The following is a 22934-nucleotide window of genomic DNA, read 5'->3' on the forward strand; positions in this document are numbered from 1 at the left end:
ATGGCAGGATAAATACTATTTTCATTTGCAAATAAGTGAAGCTGATACTTCAAATAAGTTTTATTATTCAAATTATCCTGTGCTCCTCTATCCTTTGTTGACAATTTGTTTACAATTTGAAAAAAGACAATATTTGACTGAAAGAATGCTTCTACTAATCTTACTTGAGCTCTAGTGAGACAGCTCAGTGAGAACACTGTGTGTGGTGTGCAAAACTTTACTGAATTTACTAGATTCATGGTGTTTCTCTCCAGGAGTAATCCTGTCATGCCTTTGAAGAAGACTGTAACATAAAGACGCATTATCACATTGACATTTGTAGGGTTTCTCTTTACTATTACTTCTTTGATGTGTGAAGATTACACTGACCTGCAAAGTTTTACTACATCAATTATTCATTGGGTTTTTCTCCAGTATAACAACACCTTTCGTGTTTTTGAAGGCTTCTGTGACATTAAATACATTCATAGTTTGTCTCCAGGATGATTTCCTTCATGCCTTTGAAGATAAATGATATGTGCAAAGGCTTTACCACATTGATTACATCCATAGGATTTTACTCCTGTATGAGTACTTTCATGTATTTGAAGATTATGATGACTTATAAAGGCTTTACCACATTGATTACATTCATAGGGCTTCTCTCCAGTGTGAGTTCTTTTATGTGTTTGAAGATTACTGCTACTTCCAAAGGCTTTACCACATTGACTGCATGCACAGGGTTTCTCTCCAGCATGGTTTTTGAAATGTTTTTGAAGACAACAGAATTGTGTAAAGCCTTTCCCACACTGATTACATTCAAATGGTTTATCTCCAGTATGAATTCTTTCATGCCTTTGAAGATAAATAACATGTGCAAAGACTTTATCACATTGATTACATTCATACGGTTTTACTCTTGTATAAGTACTTTCATGTATTTTAAGATTACAACGACTTACAAAGGCTTTACCACATTGATTACATTCATAGGGTTTGTCTCCAGTACGCCTTCTTTCATGTGTTTGAAGATTACTGCCACATGTAAAGGCTTTACCACATTGATTACATTCATAGGGTTTTTCTCCAGTATGAATTTTTTCATGACTTCGAAGACTAGTGGAATGCGCAAAGGCTTTACCACAGTGATCACATATATAGGGTTTTTCTCCAGTATGAATTCTTCCATGTATTTGAAGATTTCTGCGACTTACAAAGGCTTTACCACACTGATTACATGCATAGGGCTTCTCTCCAGTATGAATTCTTTGATGTGTTTGAAGATAACCGTGACTTCTAAAGGTTTTACCACATTGATTACATTCATATGGTTTCTCTCCAGTATGGATTTTGTAATGTTTTTGAGGACAACTGAAATGTGCAAAGGCTTTACCACACTGATTACATTCAAAGGTTGAGTCTCCTGTATGACTTCTTTTATGTGTCTTAAGATTACTATGACTTGAAAAGGTTTACCACATTGACTGCATTCATAGGATTTCTCTCTAGTATGTTTTTTGTAATGTTTTTGAAGACGACTGAATTGTGCAAAGGCTTTATCACATTGGTTACACCCACAAGGTTTCACTCCTGTATGAGTACTTTCATGCATTTGAAGTTTACAGCAAGTTACAAAGGCTTTACCACATTGATTACAAACATAGGGTTTGTCTCCAGTATGACTTCTTTCATGTGTCTTAAGATTACTGCGACATAAAAAGGCCTTACCACATTGACTGCATTCACAGGGTTTCTCCCCAGCATGAGTTTTTTCATGATTTCGAAGACTAGTTAAATGTACAAAAGCTTTACCACACTGATTATATATACAGGGTTTCTCTCCAGTATGAATTCTTTCATGTATTTTAAGATAATGGTGACTTGAAAAGGCTTTACCACATTCATTACATGCATAGGGTTTGTTGCCAGTATGAATACTTTCAAGATACTGGCGACTAGTGAAATGTGCAAAGACTTTTGCAATTGATTATATATATAGGATTCTACTTCCACATGAGTTCTTTGGTGTAATTGTAAAGAGGAATCAGATCTAAAGTCTTTATCATGTTGATTATATTCATAGAGATCCTCTTCATTATGGGTTCTTTGGTGTGTTTGAAGATACCTGTGATGGTTAAAGTCATTAGTAGATGATTCACATTTATCACTTCCTCTTCCCATATGAGTTTTTTCACATTTCTGAACAGAATTGGAAGAATTCAGAGTTTTACCACACTGATTGCATGCATAACATTTTTCTATACTGTGAGTCACACTACATTTGCAAAGTGAACCAGCACAGACAAAAGAATTCCCACATTTCTTGTAATCATAAGGCTTTTTTCCAGTGTGAGTTTGTTGATGTTTTTCCAGTGTAGTTGGGAAACCAGTTAATTGTAAACTTGTATCACATTCACCAAGTCTACTCATAGTGGGCATTCCGACATATCTTCTAACTGTTGTAGGAGAGAGAGAGGTGCATTGCTTCTTTCCTTATCCCTTATGTTCAAATGGTTTGTAGCCAGAGGAACAGATGAGATACCTATTAAAGGAAGAATAACAAAGAAAAGGTTTTCACATTGCATTCACACAATCTAACTTTTTGTTCCTCATAGAGATGTGGTATAGGGATTAAGGTTTCTCCACCATGAAAACCTTCTTGACTCTCATAAATTGCCCCCCTCAATAAACTATGGTAAGTTTTTATAAGTATATGAGCAACACTAACTTTACTATGGACTATTTACATATACAAGATCTTGGACGGACACTGATCCCCCTAATCAATGTGTATGCCTATATAATATTTAAACAGTATGAAAATAAATGGATGAACAGTCCAAAATGGATCTCATGGGGCTATGATTAAAATAGTGTCACGTGTTAACACACTGTTTCATTGTCTTCTTCCTTAAAGAAATGCCTTGGATTACATGGATCACCTTCCTGACATTGAGGTACATTGTTTTGTGAGTATTTAATAATCATCATAAACTTGTGCTTATTTACAGTGTTGCCATTCCTTAAAGCTTCAGGGCACATTGAAATTTCTACAGAGATACAGATGTATCAGCTTGTATATGAAAATTACCTTTCATGTCTTCTAGAACTTGGACGATGTTCTTCGATATTCTGGTCTTCCCATTTGTAGCCTAAAATACAGTACCACAAAATGTATGATATATTATAAGAAATTATGCAAAATTTAAGTCACTATCTTTGTTGAACCTGAGAACCATCCCTGACTTATTTACCACATTCTTCCTTTATCACAACTGAAATCCCCCGAGAGTATCAACAATCAAGAAATGCTTGTCCCCTTTGTAAAACATGACAAAAAAAACTAGCATTCCTACCTGTAGCAGTGAGGTTCCTGCAGGTTTCCAGCATCACTTCTTCAGAGAGACTCTTCTGGGAAGGATTCAGCAAAGCCCACTCTTCAGGAGTGAAGTTCACAAGCATATCCTCATAGGTCATTGTATCCTAAAGTATCCCACATATGTATGTAATAGAAATGGTGAGACTGACTGAACTGTACAAGTATACTTCATTGAGAATACATTTACATGATTCTGTGTGCTCCATACATTTATTCCATGTCACAGAATTTCAAATGCAGTCACCAAGTCATTGTAGAAGGAAACAGAAAAGGAAGATCATGCCTCTCAATTGTGTGCCCACTGAATAGGTTATGATGTTGCAAGAGAAATGACTACTAACATAATATAGAGAGACATACAAACAGAGCAATGCTACTGAGTATACCTCAGCAAAATTGTATCAAAATTCCTAACTTCAAAAAAGAAATGAACAAGTTATGCATGGTGATACACACATTTAATTCCAAAACTCAGGAAGCACAGACAGGTGAATCGCTGTGATTTTGAGGCCAATCTGGTCTATGTAGAGATTTTTTAAAGACAGATAGGAGCTAAATTAGTGAGACTCTGTCTCTAACAAACAAACAAAAATAAAGGAAAAAAACACTCAGGGGCTCAATCAAAATTCCTCCAAAGACTCAAACATTCATTCCACTTCCACATTGGTCTTCCAGAAAACTAGAGTGGGCCAGTTTAAACTGTAATATGATATTTCTGTGAACAAATTTCAATAAGTTACTGACTGACATATAAAAACGTTCTCAAAAACATTAGCAAAACAAATGCTGAATCAGAAAAAAATTAGAGTGTAAAGTTGGGTCCACAGCTAGGATAATGTGCTGCTCTGCAGAAGATTTTAATCAATCCCTCGCACTCATCTGGAGGCTCACAACCATCTGTATTTCCAGACCAAGAGAAGACAATATGTTCTTCTGACTTCAGTGGACTAGACATTGTTGAGGTATTTATTGCTTGTATATATGGTATATAGTTATTGTACTTTTGTATACAATTTCTCTTATATTAGTTATGACTTTTTTCCTTTTTCCTTTTTATTAAAATAGAAAAGGGGAAATATGGTGATATTTTATTTGTACTGAAATGTGATTTTATTTTAATGTTAATAAATAAAGTTGCCTGGGGGTCAGAGCTAATAGCAAGCCATAGCAGAAACTGGGCAGTGGTGGTGGTACACACCTTTAATCCACATCACATGACAGGCAGATCTCTGTGTGTTCAAGGATACAGCCAGCATGGAGACACATGCCTTTAATCTCAATACCAACCATAGAAGACCTGGAGGTCTGTAGAGACTGGCAGTGATGAGGAGGTCATGTGGTTGGGTTTACAACCAATGAGAAGGCAGAACAGAAAGTCAATAAAAAGATAGACACACAGGAAGTAGGTCTCTTTCTGAGGGAAAGGACAGCAGCGGCAGCGAAGGGTAAGAAAGGGTTTTTAGCTCTTAGCTATTACTCTGATCTCTTGGGCTTTCAACTCTGCATTTGGCTCTGTGTTCCTATTTTAATAAGACAGTTACATCTACAGCTTATGCTTGGTTCACATTCATATATATAGGCAAGAGACTTAAGCATGTATATATTTTTTTAATTCAAAAGATTTGCCTGGTGGATGGTGGCGCACACCTTTAATCTCAGCACTCAGGAGGCAGAGGCGGGCAGATCGGTGAATTTGAGACCTGCCTGGTCTATAGAGCTAATTCCAGGACAGCCAAAGTTGTTGTATAGTGAGACCCTGTCTCAAAAAACCAAAACAACAACAACAACAACAACAACTCACACCAAAACAAAACAACAAAAAATTTAAGAAAACTTAAAAACATATAGAAAGGTAGGGAGAATGTTAAGCACCTGTAATCCAATGTGTGCTGGCTAGTTTTATGTCAACTTGACACAAGTTAGTTATCTGAGAGGAGGAACCACAAGAAATGCCTCAAAAAGATCCAGCTGTAGACAAGTCTGTAGGGCATTTTCTTAATTAGTGATTGGCAGAGAGGGCCCAGCCCACTGTGGGTGGTGCCATCCCTGGAATGGTGGTCCTGGGTTCTATAAGAAAGCAGGCTGAGCAAGTCATGGGGAGCAAGCCAGTAAGCAGCACCCCTCCATGGCCTCTGCATCAGTTTCTGCCTCCAGGTTCCTGCCCTGTTTGAGTTCCTGACCTCAATTCCTTTGATGTGCAGTGATATGGAAGTATAGGCCAAATAAACCCTTTCCTCCTTAACTTCTTTTTTAGCTGTGGTGTTTTATCACAGCAATAGAAACCCTAAATAAGACAAATTGGTACCAGTATCATGGGGTATTGCTTACAGACCTGACCATGTTGTTTGGGGAGGACTGTGAAAGGACTTTGGAACGTTGGGCCAGAAAAGCCATTGAGTGCTGAGAGCTCAGCGAACTGTTCTGTAGGAGCTTGGAAGATAAGAATATTGAGAGCAGTGCAGAAGATGGAGGCCTGGCTTCTGACATTTCAGAAGGAAGTAAAGACTCTACCAGATCTTTTGTGTGAAGAATCTAGGCTCTCTGGTCCACTGGAGCTTTAAAATCTACTGTGATTAACAAGAGACCAGAACCACTGAAGTAAAACCTTTGCCTTATCGAGACAACTGATTCTGGTTAGCTGGAGCTGAGAAATTTGCAGTGATTAAGAAAAGACCAGCATTGGGCTGGAGAGATGGCTCAAAGGTTGGAAGCACTGGCTGTTCTTCCAGAGGTCCTGAGTTCAAATCCCGGCAACCACGTGGTGGCTCACAACCATCTGTGATGAGATCGGGTGCCCTCTTCTGGCCTGCAGGGATGCATGCAGGCAGAACACTGTATACATAATAAATAAATCTTTAAAAAAAAAAAAAAAGAAAAGACCAGCATCACTGAGGTGAAATCTTCTGGGCAGTGTTTCTTCAGAGTCAGTACACAGAAGCTGTGTTCCAGAGGTGGCTCTCTTCGTTAGAGTTTTGCCAAGAGCTGCTGGTAGCAATGGCTTTACCAGAGGTCATGGGAATATACAGCAGGTGACAACTAGCGTTCAGCAGGTTGACTCACTAGATAATTCTCTGATGGAGAGCCCCACTTGGCAAAGCCCCACTTGGCAAAGCTGTGGGGTGATTGACTGTAAATGACTGGTTGCTTCTCTCTGTAATTTTTCTCACCTGCCACTACATTTCTTCCCTTAAAACAGCTATGAATATTTTCTCCACTGATTGTGTTTGGACCACATACAGCTGTGGATGGTCAGGAAGATGGTTTCTGTTTAAGCCATATAATTTTGATGAATAGAAATAATACTAGGATATTTTTCATAATTGAAATAGGCAAGTAACAGTATTCTCAGTCACAAAGACAGCCAATTTTAGATTTTTAGAGCAAATTCAAAACAGACTAGCTGCCCCTGCAGAGAATACACAAGGACAAGTTCCCTTGTGTCTGTTAAACCAAAGTCTGGCTGACAACATTAAGACATAACCCCCTAAAGTAATTGACTTTCTGTACATAGCCCTACCACTCAAGGTTCAGCCAACTAATTGTTTATTGTTAAGTCCTGAATTTCAATGCCACTTTCTGTTTGAGAACCCTACCACTCAGATCTATATGCTTACTTTACTCACCATGCCCAGTTGGCGTGACTTCTCTAGCCTGAGAAAAACTGTGTGTTATGAGAATGGGTCAGACCCTGAAAATGTATAACAAATGAATGTCCAGAGTTTGACTGTTGAAGAGGTGCGTGTGTGTGTGTGTGTGTGTGTGTGTGTGCGCGCGCGCGCGCGCGCGCTGAAAGAGAGATATATCTGAGTATATAGAGGGAGAAGTGTGCATGCCCAGTTGGCGTGACTTCTCTAGCCTGAGAAAAACTGTGTGACATATCTTGTGTTATGAGAATGGGTCAGACCCTGAAAATGTCCAAAGTTTGACTGTTGAAGGGGTGTGTGCGTGTGTGTGTGTGTGTGTGTGTGTGTGTGTGTGTGTGTGTGTATGTATGTGTGTGTGTGTGTGCTGAAAGAGAGATGTATCTGAGTGTACAGAGGGAAAAGTGTGCATGAGGGATGTAAAAAGAAGTATGAAACAACAGATATAGTTATATGAGAGAGAGATGTAAAGAGAGATAGAGGTGGAGAATGTAGAAGAAGCATGTGAAGAGATGTAGCTGTGTGCAGAGATACATGGCTGTGTGGAAAGAGATGTTACTGTGTGGAGAATATACCTGTGTGGAGAGAGATGTAATTCATATTTGTCTTAGTTATGTGTGTACAGAGAGATATTTCAAGATCAACTAAAAGAGAAAGTTATCATCAGAAGGCATGAGTGCTTTTTTTCCTACCCCTCAGATAGAAAAAGTCTAGCCCTCACCCTATTCGTGGATTTTTTTGCATACTCTGGAGGTGATCTTGGAGCAGGCTCTCCAAAGAGTTTCTATTACTATGAAGAGACATTATGACCATGGCAACTCTTATAAAGGAAAACATTTAATTGAGGTGGTTTGCTTACAGTTCAGAGGTTCAGTCCATTATCATCATGGTGGGACATGGTGGTGTGTAGACAGACACGGTGCTGGAGAAATAGCTGAGAGTCCTATATCTTGCAGGCAATAGGAAGTGGTCCGTGTATCAGAGTGAGTGAGGCCTGAGAATATATGAGACCTCAAAGCCTGCCTCCAGAGTGACATATTTCCTTCAACAAGGCCATACCTATCCCAACAAAGCCATACCTTCCAATAGTCCTATACTCTTTGGGGGTTATTTTCTTTCAAAACACCACAGTGGCCAAGGTTGTACCTTGCACTGGCAGGTGAACTTAGTAGTGTAAGAGTCACCCAGGCCTTACTGGTTTTAAAGGCATGAAGGAGTCATGAAGGGCAGCTGAGGCTTGGCATTGTGAGAGGTCATTTGAAGGGAGTCATGCAGAGAAGTTGAGGTTTAGCACCACAAAGAAAGCCTAGGAGAGGCTATTGGTGAAACTGCAGCCCAGTTGCAGCAAGAGGCCTGAGCACACTGGAGATGCCAGTACCGTGGGATGACTACCAAGACCAGCAGCAGCGGTGAACTGGAGGCAGCTGGGACCTGGAAGACAGGCTGTATGCGCTGCAGAGGGCAGAGCTAGAGAAGTGACTCGAGTCCCTTGGAGGAGCCCAGAAGACAGTGAGTCCGGGATAATTGGACACTGAGTTATTTACACTGTTGACATTTGTTTTTGCTTTGTTCAGACTGTGACAATGACCTAGCTCTTCACAACAAGTGGGCTGATGGTGGATCCACACCTCTCCTGTTCTCCAGATCCAATCTCCCCAGACTCATGCCCAGCATTGTAGCAGAAAATCTGCTGTGTTCTCCCTTTCCTCTCTGACCCCATCCTCAATGGATCACAAAGATCTCCTCCAACCTTCCTGGCCCCAACACATCCCAGTACCCCAGCCTCCAACACCATCAGGCATTCACGGTAACACACCAGCTGAGCAGGCTGGGGAAACAGGTAAGCTAACTGAAGACCTTCACCTCCTTTCCTCTACTCCAAACCCAATACCCCAGGTCTCATCTCTACCTCTGCAACAGGACACCAGCTGCAGACTTCCTCCCCCTCTGCCCACACCTCCTGTGGATCCTGCAGATCTTCTCCCCTCTAACATTCAGCTAACCAACATACCACTCCCACCAGGGAAGCAGGCAGGCTGTCTTTATATCTTACCCTTTCCTTTTGTTCCTCTAGATCCAACCCATGAGTCTCATTGCCAGGGCCATAGAAGACCCTCTGGAGTGGCCTCTGTTCACTGTCTCCCTCCATTCCAAGTGGATGAAATAAGCATTGAAATAAGCATTGAACACTCTACTCTGCTCCCTACTGTGAATCCCTTCAGATCCCTAGCCTATCCCTATTCTTAAGTGTCAGCTCCCAATACCCAGCAACACACTTTACCTGGAACCACATTGGCCAAATCTATCAGGTCCAAAGAAAATGTCCTACCAGGCAACACATAGCCAATCCAATCCTTGGAAATGCAGAGAGGAAACAGAAATCAAGAAACAAAACACCCACCCAACAAAGACAAACCCAGAAATCAGAACCTGTCCTAGATCTATAATCATCCCAATCCTAGATGCCTAGATAACAGAGTAAAAAGACAATCTATAACAGTCAGGGCAATAAGTCTCCACTAGAGCCCAGCTATTCTACCACAGCAGGCTTTGAATATTCCAACATAACTGAAATACAAGAAAAAGACCTTAAGTCCACCTGTATGAACTATAGAAGTCCTTAAGAGGAAATGAATAAATCCTTTAAAGAAATCCAGGAAAACATAAACAAGCAGTGTGGGGAGAAGAATAAAAGAGTCATCCCTGGGATAGTGGTCTTGGGTTCTATAATAAAGCAGGCTGAGCAAGCTATGAGGAGCAAACCAGTGAGCAGCACCCTTCCATGGCCTCTGCATCAGCTCCTGCCTCCAGGTTCCTGCCCTGTGTGAGTTCTTGTCCTCACTTCCTCCATAGATAAACAGCAATGTGGAAGTTAAACTATTCCTTCTGCCAACATTTTTGGTCATGGTGTTTCATTGCATCAATAGAAAACCTAACTAAGACACAATGATTCAGGAGACTCAGAATTAATGTTATGAATACATACCATCCTGGAGGGAAAAAAAATGATACCCTCTGCCGATACTGAAAAGTTAAGATGTGAGTAAAGCTCAGCAGAAGGGCCAATGCTTCACATGTACAAAAGCCAAATCCTTAAGCCAAAAAATATAAAATAAAAATATCAGGCCAGAAAAATGCCTTTGCAAGGAAAAGCAATTGCTTATATTTTATTTCATATTATTTAGGGATGGCGTCTGTAATGGTGGTGATGGCATGGCTGCATGAGAAGGAAGGAAGCTGCTCACTTTCAACCACCAGAAAACATACATAGATGACAAAGTGTGCTGATCAGATAAACACTCAATGCCAATCCCCAGGAACTACCTTCCTCCAGGAAGGCTCCTCCTCCTAAAGGTTCCATAAGCACCCCAATGAAAGCCACAAAGCAGAGACAAAGTCATCCTACCTAGGAGATTTTCAATTCAACCCACCACATGTTCACATGCCATGACAGACTCACAGTCAACCCATGATGAAAATAAAATGCATTTAGTCTAACTTCAAAGATCTCCATATTCTGTAACAGTCCCAACACAGGTTGAATGTCAGTTTCTTCTGACACTGAAAACAATCTCTTGACTGTGGCATACTGTAAAATCAAAACACTAATTATGGGCTGGAGAGATGGGTCAGCCGTTAAAGGCTAGGCTCACAACCAAAACACTAATTATATCTACCCAATATGCAATAGCATAGAATACACATTTCCTTTCCAAAGAAATAAGGAAATATTGGACCAAGGCAAGCCTGAACCCCTGCTGGGCAAACACCAAATCCTGCAGCTCTGTATCAGACACCTAGGACTTCAGTTTCAAAGGGCTTAGATGGCTCTTTCTCACTGCCACTTCTCACACATCTTACTCTTTAGCTAAGTTCACTCCATACATGAAGTTACTCATAGCAGGTGTCTCAAAGATTGAGTATCTCAACATCTTGTGGTCTCAAAATGCAAACAAGACTTCATCAACATGGATTCATGCCATTAAAAACTCATTATCTCCTTACTGAGGTCTTGACTCTGCCAAACAGATGGCTGCAAAAGTGCTGAGCTTTAAGTCTAGAAGAATTCATAACCTTTAAAATTTGGCCGGGCGGTGGTGGCGCACGCCTTTAATCCCAGCACTCGGGAGGCAGAGCCAGGCGGATCTCTGTGAGTTCAAGGCCAGCCTGGGCTACCAAATGAGTTCCAGGAAAGGCGCAAAGCTACACAGAGAAACCCTGTCTCAAAAAAAAAAAAAAATTTGCATCTATCTTCTTTCAAGTAGCACAGATGATACCACCATACAGGGTTCTAGCTTTGGATAGATCTGGCCCCATTGGAACAGAGCAGGAGCAGGTTCTGTATGAAGGTGATTTCTGGGACCAGGAATCACCTTCCTTTTCCTTCCATTGTCAAATGTTTGGCTGGGTGGGCAATGCCCTTACGACAACTTTTCTATATTTCCAAGGAAGAATAGGTGCCTTCTCTTTAATGGTGCTAACCACCCTGGTAACTGTTACCTCTGTTTCAGTACATGACAGCCACCTGAGCTCCAAGTTCTCTGCCCCTCTTGTTGCTCTTTTTCACTATGGATCTGCATGAGTCGTCAGTAATAACCATGCTACAGACTGACCGTTTTGTCAAGAAATCAGTATATTATTTTCATTCAGCCTTACTCAATTTCACATGACATGGGCAAAATACAGGCAGATAATATGCTAAAATATTACTCAAACAACCTGTCTTAATGACTGTCCTATTCTTGTGAAGAAACATTATGACCAAGGTGACTCTTACAAAGGAAGGTTTCTAATTTGGAGCTTGTTCACAATGCCAGAGGATTAGAGCATGATCATGAAAGGATGCATCAGGGTAGGCAGGCATGGGGCTGACAGGTACATCCTGATACACAGGCAGGAGGCAGAAAGAAACAATTGCCTTGGTGTGGGCTTCTGAAAACTCAAATCCCACCTACAGTGACACACCTAAACAAACAAGAACACACCTACTCCCACAAGGACACACCTCCTATTGTTACACCAAGCATTTGAATATAAGAGACTGAGGGTGATGAGCACAATATAAACCATGAAAGGAATACAACCTAAGGAGAGAGAGCTCTAGAGGAAAAGACAGAGGGTGTGTGTGTGTGTGTGTGTGTGTGTGTGTGTGTGTGTGTGTGTGTGACAGAGACAGAGAGAGAGACAGAGAGACAGAGAGAATACAAAAGAAGGAAACATTGCACAGTAACAGGAAGGAGTCAACTCCTCTGGCTGGGTTACAGGCTTCCATAATATAACCTTCTCTACCCCATCTAAGAAGAGATTAAACAATATAGTACCTCCAACCTTAGGTTTACGTTCCTATCTTTTCTCTGACTGCATGGCATTATCCCTTGTTTTCCTCCCTACCCAGTTCTCTCAGAGAACCTGAGAACCTTGGATCAGATCTGGTGGAAGCAATGAAGGCAGTTAGTCTCTTGGTATGCTGAAGTGTGACTGTTGTAGACGATGGCATCTGGAAGCTGCATTTCTAACTGGGTAGAAGTGCCTCACAAGGCTACTAAGGTTTTACATTTAACTATTTTAACAAGTTGGATTCTGAAGGTCTTAAATCCAAGCCAACATGATCACAGCCCAGACCAGACTCAACTGGGATAAAATGGGCTCAAGTAACATCCTGTGTCTGGGGACTGAGGAGCAGTTGAAACATCTGGATGACAATGCTTGGCTACCACATTACAATCTGTGTGGGAAGACACATGGAAGAACTCAACTGTCTCTGCTTGAGGCCAACGAACTCTTTTTTCCTGTGTTACTTTGCTGTGTGGGGCCTACATGCCTAGGCCATAGGGACCATCTCCTCTATAGTCATGCTGACCTCACTAAAATGTCATTTTAAAGAAGAGGGTGTACCACTGCACATTTAAACTTTGAGCAGTGTGGATCTCACCAGGACCGGTACCTGATGAAGAATGGGCTCGACTTAGCCGGGAGCTGAGCTAACCTTGAGTAGAAAGCAACCATGTGGTTTGCTGCCAACTTGGCTTGTGACCTCATCACGATGGAAGCAGCCATGTGACTAGGCTATCATCATTTCTAATGGTTTCAGTTAAAAAAGGTAAATGCTATATGGTGGTATTTTATTTGTACTGAAATGTGCTTTTAATTGTATGTTAATAAATAAAGTTGCCAGGGGTCAGAGCTATTAGAGCCATAGCAAGAGCATGGCGGTGGTGGTGCATACCTTTAATCCCAGCACTTGGTAGACAGAGCTAGGTATGATCTCTATGTGTTCAAGAATACAGCCAACATTGGAGACACACGCCTTTAATCTCAATACCATAGAGGACCTGGAGGGCTGTACATACAGGCAGTGACAAGGCAGTCACGTGTTTGGGTTTACAACCAATGAGAAGGCAGAACAGAAAGACTATTTAAAGACATACACACAGGAAGTAGGCCCCCTTTTTGGAGAGCTCTCTTGGCTGAAGCAGGAAGGGTAAGGCTCTTAGTTCTGACCTCTTGGCTTTCTTCTCTGAATTGGCTCTGTGTTTCTTATTTAATAAGACGGTTGGTTACATCTACAATGCTATATGACTTCTTGGTTATTGCAAACACATGGCACAATAAAAAATGGTGACACTCATAAAATTCCTGAGTCTTCAGGTGATTATACCATTTATACTTATAAGGTGGCATTAGAGTTCCATGGTGTGCTTGCTTTGATTTTTTTGTTGTTGTTGTTCGTTTCTTTGATTTTTTCGACACAGGGTTTCTCTGTGTAGCCTTGGCTGTCCTGGAATTCACTCTGTAGACCAGCCTGGCCGCAAACTCACAGAGATTTGCCTGCCTCTGCCTCTCAAGGGCTGGGATTAAAGGCATGCACCACCACTGCCCATTGCTTTGATTTATTTTTAACACATTGCTTCATCTGATGTATACTGGCTTCCATAGGGGAGTGAAGAATTTTCTTAGCTACATGCCTCCAACACAAGCCAGGAATCCAATAAAGTTCTTAACCCTCTATAATGGTTAGAATTGGAAGGCTCATGGGAATTTTCATCGGCCTAGAGCCAATCTTGGGAAAGCACACATCCCAACAGAATCAAAAGACTAGATGACAGGGTGCTAGATAAGCTACAGCCAGTGAGCAGCTAGAGACTGCAGACACAGGCTACGCTGGGTCTTAACAGCTCACCTCATGCTCCATCCCCATCTTGGAACATCCGTACCTGCTTTTTTTTTCCCCCAAAGACACTTGGGACTCTTCTGGTCCCCTGTGATGTCCATTCTTGTATCTCCCCAAGCATGCCCTGGGAAGCCAGGCTTTTACTTTAATTCTGCTTTGAAATAAACACACTATGGGAAAAGAACATCCTAATATTGCTTCTTTCTTCAGTTATTTTATATGTTTTCTGTGTCCTGTAGTCTCTAAACTATGAGTACTTAATCCCACATTGAATATGGTAAACTAAACCATACCTTTTCTAATCCAGGCAGCCTGACATAGAAAGCCATCTCTAAAGGGGGACTTTAGTCTGTGTCATTTCATGTTCAACCTCTATTTAGATTGAGACTATGACACCGATATATTGAGAAATACAACAGGGATTGACAAGTTATAAATGTGGAGAGCAGGGAAACCCCATTCAATGAATTCAAAACATTGTCAAGTCTACCAAAAGGAGGGTCAATCCAGGTTTCAAAGTAAACTAGTTTGTCAAGCAAGGCTTTAACTCATTCTCACATTGATGGACAATTGGTAAAAGGGCTACAGGAACCTGAAGGTCTTCTCAAGCCCACATGAGAACAGTTGCACAACTGTCCTTGACAGAGACAAGAAAAATTTCCTTGGCCATCTGCACAGTCTTTAGCACTCAACAGAAAAGTTTAACCAAAGACTAAAAGACTTCATAACAACCTAGGGTATCACACATGACAGATATTAAGTATAAGTCTACAGGAAATGTTAGTTAGACAAATATATTTCACTAATATTTTCTTCTTGATAAAAAGATGTTGTCCAGATGTAAGACATCAGACTTTGGCTCATTGAAGTATCTGCCTGTAGCCAAGGGAGACCAGCCAGCATTGTTTTAACATAAACATGAAATGATGGTAAATATCTCTTCTCTCCCATCTAGAAGCCACATGGGAAGGGCATCATGCTGACTTTTAGCTCATGCAAGAACTTTCAAAGGATGTGAAAGCTATGGCGGGTTCATTGCTAACTCTAATCCTAACCCTGGAGAATAACCTTAGAGGCCAAAGGAAAACCAGGAGTCTAATGGCAGGGGCTCTCGTGAGGAGATCAAGACAGTCTAATGGACTTTTGACATTTTAATCCTTCAAGACACCAGCCATAGACCTCCTTTCCTCTCTATATCTGACAGTTGGGATCTTTGAGGGAAGATCCCTGGTGGAATACCCCAATATTGCCTCCTGACACCCCAAATACAGTTGGAAGAAGCCAGATCAATTGTTCTAATCCTGGTATGGTTACATCTTCAGAGAGGGTGAGGTAAGAACTGGCTAAACCGGTGAGGGTAAAAAGTCCTCAAACAAAAGGAATCAGTTGCTTTCTTGACAAAAAGCCAGAAGTGTCACTGGAACTCTCAGCAGTTTCATCCTCACCAGAGATCAAAGATGCCAAACCTGTGTGGAAGCTCTGATGTCTGAGCTAAGGGAGTCTAGGGGCTTTAGGAAGGAGCAAAGTTAAAAGCAGTAACTAAGGCCTGCTACTAGAAAAAGCCCTGTGGTCAAGAGAACAGAACCTCTGGCCTGTATGAAGGTCTAAAATTAAATGGAGGCAGGTGAATGTCTCCACCTAGAAACCACCCCTACAAAGCAGGGAGATTCACCTTAAGCCATATTAATGAAAAAGACGCAATACTTAATTCTATGTACTAGGGGCCTGCCTTGGTATTGTGGAATCAAGCAATAGTGAACAGGTACAGTGGGCTGGTGAGATGGCTCAGCCTCGAAAGGCTAGGCTCACAACCAAAATCTAAGCAGGTAGACTCCTACCCATTGCAGTTTCTCATTCAAAGATAGAACAGAGTACATCTTAATGAGTTTGAAGAAAAGGGTGTTTTAAAAAACTATAGCTCAGGGGGCTGGAGAGACAGTTGAGCAGGTGAGAGCACTGGTTGCTCTTCCAGTAGACCTGGGTTCAAGTCCCAGCACCCACATGGCAGCTCATAGCTGTCTGTAACTCCAGTTCCAGGGGCCCTGATGCCAATGCACATAAATAAAGTTTAAAAAGATTTTTTAAAAAGTTAAATAAGTTTTTTAAAAAGCCATGGGTCAAATTTAAATAGGAACAACAAAGCAAAAGGAGGCCATGAACTTGAAGGCAAGGAATGATTTATGGGGGGCTGGGAGCGAGGAAAGGAAAGTCCAAATGATGGAATTACAGTCCCGAGAAATTGTCTGAAAACACTGAAAGGCTTTACGGTCCCGTGCTAGGGGCCTAACAGTTTATGTTGGAGCACACCAAGGATCACCCAAACCCTTTCTCTTGGGCTGTACATTTTCAGCCAGCAAAATAACAGGCCAGTTAGGCTGGACCACAGCCATTAATTAGTCCAGCTCTGCTGTTCTGGTTGAACTAGTGGAACTACAGCAATTTGGTTTCTAGAAGGAAATTCACTTCTTTATCCAAAATTTTGGTTGCCCCGGTCTGTGGAACCCAAATAAACATTGATCAGGACATTTATCAATCACCTAAAACTGATCTCCTAAGTGCTCACTGGCAATTTCAACTGCAGACAAAACAGGAATCCTTGCAACCTCATCCCTTTCTCTGCTGTGACTACACCAGCCTGCAGGTAGGCAATGGACGCAGATTCCTACACTGCTTCCTCTGCATCAGAAAGCCCTAATAAAAGCCTGGCCTCCATGAGGACACTCAATTCCTTGTCTTTTTCCTTCTGACCTGCATATCTGTGTTCTCAGCCCTGGGTGGCAGAGGCAGGTTTAGATATCTCAAGGACATAGTATCAGGCAAGCCTGGGCTACATGGCACATTGCTCTCAAAATAAATACATGAATAATTACTTGAGAAACATCAAATCAAGTCTGTTCTTTTTCTGGGATGTTTGAGACAGGGTTTCTCAGTGTATCCCTGGCTGTCCTAAAACTCACTCTTAAACCAGAATGGCCTCAAACCCAGAGATCCGCCTGCCACTGCCTCTGGAGTGCTGGGACTAAAGGCTTGCACCGCCACCATCAGGAATAAAGTTCTTAATAACTCGGAGTTGTAGCATGAATCTTAAAAAGTCTTATTAATAAAAACAAACCTGGAGCCAGGTATTGGGGTGAACGCTGGAAGATCAGAGAAGCAGAACAGGCCCCAGCCACCTCGCCTCACCATTTCCTCAGCTGATCCTGTTTCCTCAGACTGGAAGCCTCTGAGTCCTCATCCAAATGGATCTCAGCTGAACTGCTACTCAAAAGCCTAAAAGCTTAACCAGGCTCTAGTTCCTGGTCCTCACGACTTATATACCTTTCTGCTTCCGACCATCACTTCCTGGGATTAAAGGCGTGAGTCACCATGCCTGGCTATTTTCAGTGTGACTTTGAACTCACAGAACCAGATGGATCTCTGCCTCCCAAGCGATAGGATTAAAGGTGTGAGTGCCACTATTTTCTGACCTCTGTGTCTAGTGGCTGTTCTGTTCTCTGACCCCACCCCAGATAAGTTCATTAGGATGCACAATATTTTTGGGAACACAATATCACCACAGGGAGTCACTGGCAAACACAAGTGACACTGTGGTATTTGAATGATAATGGCCCCATATGCCCTGTGACTGAGTACTTAGTCATCAGGGAGTGGCACTATTTGAGAAGGATTAGGTGGTGTGGTCTTGTTGGAGGAAGTGTGTCATTGCAGGTGGGCTCTGAGGTTTCAAGGGCCCAAACCTGGCCCAGTGGCCTTCTCTCTTCTTGCTGCCTCCAGATCCAAATGTAGAACTCTCAAGCACTTCTTCAGGACCATGTCTGCCTGCATGCCACCATGTCCCTCACCATTATGACAATGAATTAAACCTCTGAAAATGTAAGCCAGCCCCAATTAAATGCTTTCCTTTATAACAGTTGCCATGGCCATGGTGTCTCTTCAAAGCAATATAACACTAACAGAGATTCCAACAAAGGAGGTAAAAATAAACCTTAAAAACACCTACCTATACTGACTGTGAAAGAGTAGGTCCTTTCCTGGTAGAGGGAATGTCATAAATAACTGACTGTATGGTCTTCTCTGTGTAAAATGTTGGCTGCTGACTGCTATATGCTGACACACAAGCCACAGCCAGATGCCCTGTGTCTCAATTCTCACCTGACTGAAGTGAGACAACCAGGATTGCACTTATCAACACGAGAGAATTGCCCAATTGTAAATTTCAGTGGCTCAAAGTAACATCCACAAACTGAACACACACCAATTTGGTTTTCCTCCATTCACATGGTATGAATTAACAGACTGGGAAATACACAGAAAGGCGCTCGCCCTGTCCCATCAGATTCTTCTTCTGAAACCCCTGCAGCTCACTGTCTTAATACTAAACAATTTGTAATCCAAGCCATTGCCTAGTCTGTTTCCCCTGTGATGTACACAATAAACTATTCCCTCTATTCGGGCCTCAGTTGAGACCAGACCATGCTCCAAATACAAACAAGTTTCCTGTTACTGAAACGGACATCCCACTCTGTGACTCAAATGGGTAGATTTTGCACTGTGAGGTGCCAAAAACATTTAATCCAAGAATTGAGGAGTGGATTTAGGGGGACAGTAACGTCAATGGATTGTGGGGCTACACATTGGGATCCAGGCAACCTTAGAGCACACTATTAGACCTTAACAAAGAACATTCTCTTCAGTAATTACAAGCCCCCAGCTCTACCTAACACACAAAGAGCAGCTGGCCAAGAACCGATTTGCCAACTTGTATATACAATAGGCTTATGCACTCCACATATGCTCTGACCTGGAGAAAAGCTGCTTACTGCCCTCCTGCGAGCATGGCTTGCTCAGTTTGATTCCTTATAGAACTCAGGACCACCTGCCCACGGTGGCACCAACCACAGTAAGATGGGCCCTATTACATCAACCACTAATCAAGATAATACCCTATAGGTTTACCTACAAACCAGTGTGACTCTACCTTGTGTCAAGCTGACCAAAGCTAACCAGAATACCTACTGAGTCATCTCACAGCCCCCAAAGACAGATTGTTAAGCAAACTTCAACTCTCTTAACACTGGCTTTTCAGCGTGTACATGTGCACACACACACATAAAGTTTTGAAAATCTGTCATGTTTAGGACTGGAGGGATGGCTCAGCAGTTAAGACCACTTGTTGCTCTTTCAGAAGTCCTGGGTTTGGTTCCCAGCACTAACATGGTGGCACACAATCATCCCTGCATCCTATTGCAGGCGATCGGATGCCTCCTTCTGTCTTCTGTGGGCACCACACACACACAGGGTGACCACATATGTATGCAAATAAATCACTCATGCACATGAAATAAATACATTTGGTAAATTAAAAATACTACTCCACATCTCTCATGTGTCACCATAGATTAAACAGCCAGAAATACAAAGAAATTTAACAAACTGTAACTTTACAATTAAAATAATCAAGGAACTCAAACAAAGGAGAGAAATTCCACAACTGTGGACAGGAAGCCTCAATATTATGTCAGTACAGAATGTCAGCTATAGATTCAACAACAGTACAATAAAAAGTGTAACGTTTTTTCCTATCATCAACAGAAAACTGACGACTAAAGGTCACCATGAATGAAATAATAATCAACACAAGACTGAGTAAATAGTACACAGAGTGAGATCATGTGACTTCAATTCTTCGCACACAACCGCTATGAAGAGTGTACCGTGTGGGAAAGAATCAAGAGATCAACAGAACTTAAGAGCAAACTTAGAAATAAAGACGCAATTAATATAGAGTCAATTGTGACACACGAGGCCAGGAAACCCTAAGTCTGGCCCTCGTGACTGGACCATTCTGGCATCCCCATGCAGATGTGTTAATGACGCAAACCTTACGCCCTGCACAGAATTAACTGCAGACGGATCTACACCTGAATGTTCAGTGACAAGCGCAGAACTTCCAGAAGACACTAGAGAGACCAGGGCTCTGTCAGTTACCAATCTGCCTTCCCTGGCGACTAGGATAGCGGCGCCTGCACTTGCTTTGCATGGTGACGTCACAATAAGGAACTATCCACACAGCATACCCCCAATCCCTGTGTTCTGCGCAGGCGCAGCCGCAAGCCACAGATGCAACTTATTCAGAGGCCGCAGGACCTGGGAGTCGCAGGAACACTAAGGACCTTGGGGAACTCATGTGACCCCACCGGGCACGGCGTCAGGGCGCCGGTTCCCACAGTCCCGTGAGGACCCCACACCGGGGCCGGTTCCCACAGTCCCGTGAGGACCCCACACCGGCTCCCGAGCCTCCTCCCCGGGTGGGGACGGCGGCCGCTCACTCACCATGGCCGATTCCGAGCTCGCCCCGCTCTCCTCGCAGCTCCCGGCAGCCGGTCACAGCGCAGGACATGGAACACCACTGGCTCCCTCAACCCAGAGCCGGGGAGCCTGCAGCATGGCAGACTGGAAGTGCCCGCCCCATTCTGACTGGCAGTCCGGCTGGAGGCCATGATTGGCTAGTGATGCCTGAGTGATAGGAGCAGCTCCTTTGGGGACAGAGTGCTGTGAAGTGAGGCAGCAGAATGATTCCCAGCCCTGGCTTCCACCCTAGGCACAGAGCTGCCCCAGACCTGCAGAGATTGGCAACACAGCCGCACTCACGCCTGGACTGCAAAGTCCCAGCTCTTTTCCTGCACTCAGTAGGCACGCCCCCTTCTTCCTCCTGGACACAGGATTTTAGGTCTCAAACCGAGGACAGACAGCTGAGGAACCTGTTTAACGTACTGAAGCAATTTTAGGAGAAAGTATCTGAACTCAGATGTTACCCAGTAGGGCCAGAGTAAGTGTCTGGACTGGCAAGACCAACCCTGTCACCAAACCGTTTGTAGTGTCATGGCAGCCTGCAGAGTGGGGTGAGGGGCACCCCGTATCCCAGCTAGAGAGAAAATTGTGGTACCTTGATCCTTTGCAGGGACCAGGTTCTCTGGTAGAAGCTCCACCTCAGTCCCTGCCATCCATATCATATACCTAAAGAGTCTGGGATGATTAGGTGGAAGTCTCCCCTCTCTCTCCTCAGACCCGCCAAACAGAAGCCCCTCCCCTAGAGTTGCCCTCCTGTTACCCCCACCCCCTCAAAGGCCACCAAAAGCCAGCCCCTCCATGGGGCTACTCAAGACCATGCTTAAAAGTTATTTAAGGCCTGGCAGCCATATTTGCCATGTGACTTCCCCTGCCTTTCCAAGAGTCACCCAGGATTGCTTTGCTCTGTTCATTAAACCTGGATTTATTAATTTGGCTTGATTGGCTTGATCGTCGGCAGCAAAGGAACCCAGCAATTGAGGATTTAAAACTTATCACTAGGCACCTGCTGAGTCAGACCTCAACTTTGTCCAGCTTCTTGGGAGTTGAAGACTCATTTTGGGGACACTAGTCGGGTTTACTATGAAACTGAGAAAGGACAAAGGAAACCTGTCAGTTTCAGGGACGGCCATACATCAGGCCAGCTGTGGAAAACATAATATTATCTTCATTTTTGTAAAAAGAACACTTATTAAAAATGCACCAGAAATATGCAGTCTCTTAAACTATTACTTTGTAGAAAAGGCCAATCAATGTATACACAGGATTTTAGTCAACTAAACCCTATGTGGTCAAAATTAATTTGTAGTGCATTCCTGCTGAGCTCCTGGCCTGGTTCCAGAGAGTAGCACCTAGCTTTAATCCTTCCTTTGTTTAACCACACCTTTTGTTTCTCTTATTGCCCTATGTGAATCTTGTTTGAGAGTCAAGGATCAGAAAGTCCCCCAAGGATCAAAGGCCTATGCAAAATTTGATTCAGGAAACCCGGGAAGACCATGGTACCTGAGAAATCAAGTAATTTACACTTGGTATTTGGTCTCTGGGAGCTCCTTTTTAGGTTGCTTTGAAGGAACAGAAATTAACTGCCTAAACTGTAAAAAAGAGTAAATAAATATGCCCTAGGTGAAGGGAAAGTGCTTCAGTCCTTGGAGGATGGACCCCCTGCAGCCATGAAAGGCTACATTCATTCTTAAGATGCCTCTGAGTCTTCATTCCATGGACCCATGTGAACCCACACACTCGTGCCGTGACATTCAGTAACATTAGTTTTTACTTAATAACTCCATATTACTATACAGCCTTGTAATGTTCTGATGACTAAATTATACATTTTTACTGCCCACTTGATATATGAGTCTACAGATTCATTTTTCTCAGTTCTGCATCATTAGTAAAAAATAAGCCACATTAAGAATAAGCAATTTTACAACATGCTCCTATTGTTTTATTTTCCTTGTCAGAGTCTCACTCTGAAGCCTTGACTGGTGGGGATCTCACTATGCAGACCAGGCTAGCCTCAAGAACATAAAGATCAGTTTGCCTCTGCTCAGAGCGCTAAGATTAAAGGCCTGCACCACCCTGCCTGACTTCTAGTAATTCTGCACAGTTACTAATGAAATAAACTGAAGCTAGGTGTGGCACACAACTCTACTCTGTACTGAGCACACTGTTGCAGGGAGACCACAGTGAGATTTAGGCAAGCATGGGTTATACGTGAGACCCTGTCTCAAAGAGCAAAGGCAAAGTACATACAGCCTCTAACACCCCAGCATTTTGGACCATTAGTATCAGTCTTTGTCCTGGAGTCTACTTGGATCTATGGCACCCTGGCCTTTGCCCCCAAGTCCACTGTCCACTTTTTGACACCCCTGTCTGGAATCTGTGACGGTGCTGAAGCAGCAGCCAGCAGCAGTGG

The 22934-nt window shown here is 42.7% G+C and overlaps 1 pseudogene; it reads right to left on the bottom strand.

Moving 5' to 3' along the window:
• Positions 1–309: 309 nt before the first annotated feature.
• Positions 310–20208, bottom strand: LOC131900748 (zinc finger protein 431-like; annotated as a pseudogene).
• Positions 20209–22934: the final 2726 nt, after the last annotated feature.

This window comes from Peromyscus eremicus, unplaced genomic scaffold (genome assembly GCF_949786415.1).
Source record: "Peromyscus eremicus unplaced genomic scaffold, PerEre_H2_v1 PerEre#2#chr22_unloc_1, whole genome shotgun sequence".
Taxonomy (NCBI): domain Eukaryota; kingdom Metazoa; phylum Chordata; class Mammalia; order Rodentia; family Cricetidae; genus Peromyscus; species Peromyscus eremicus.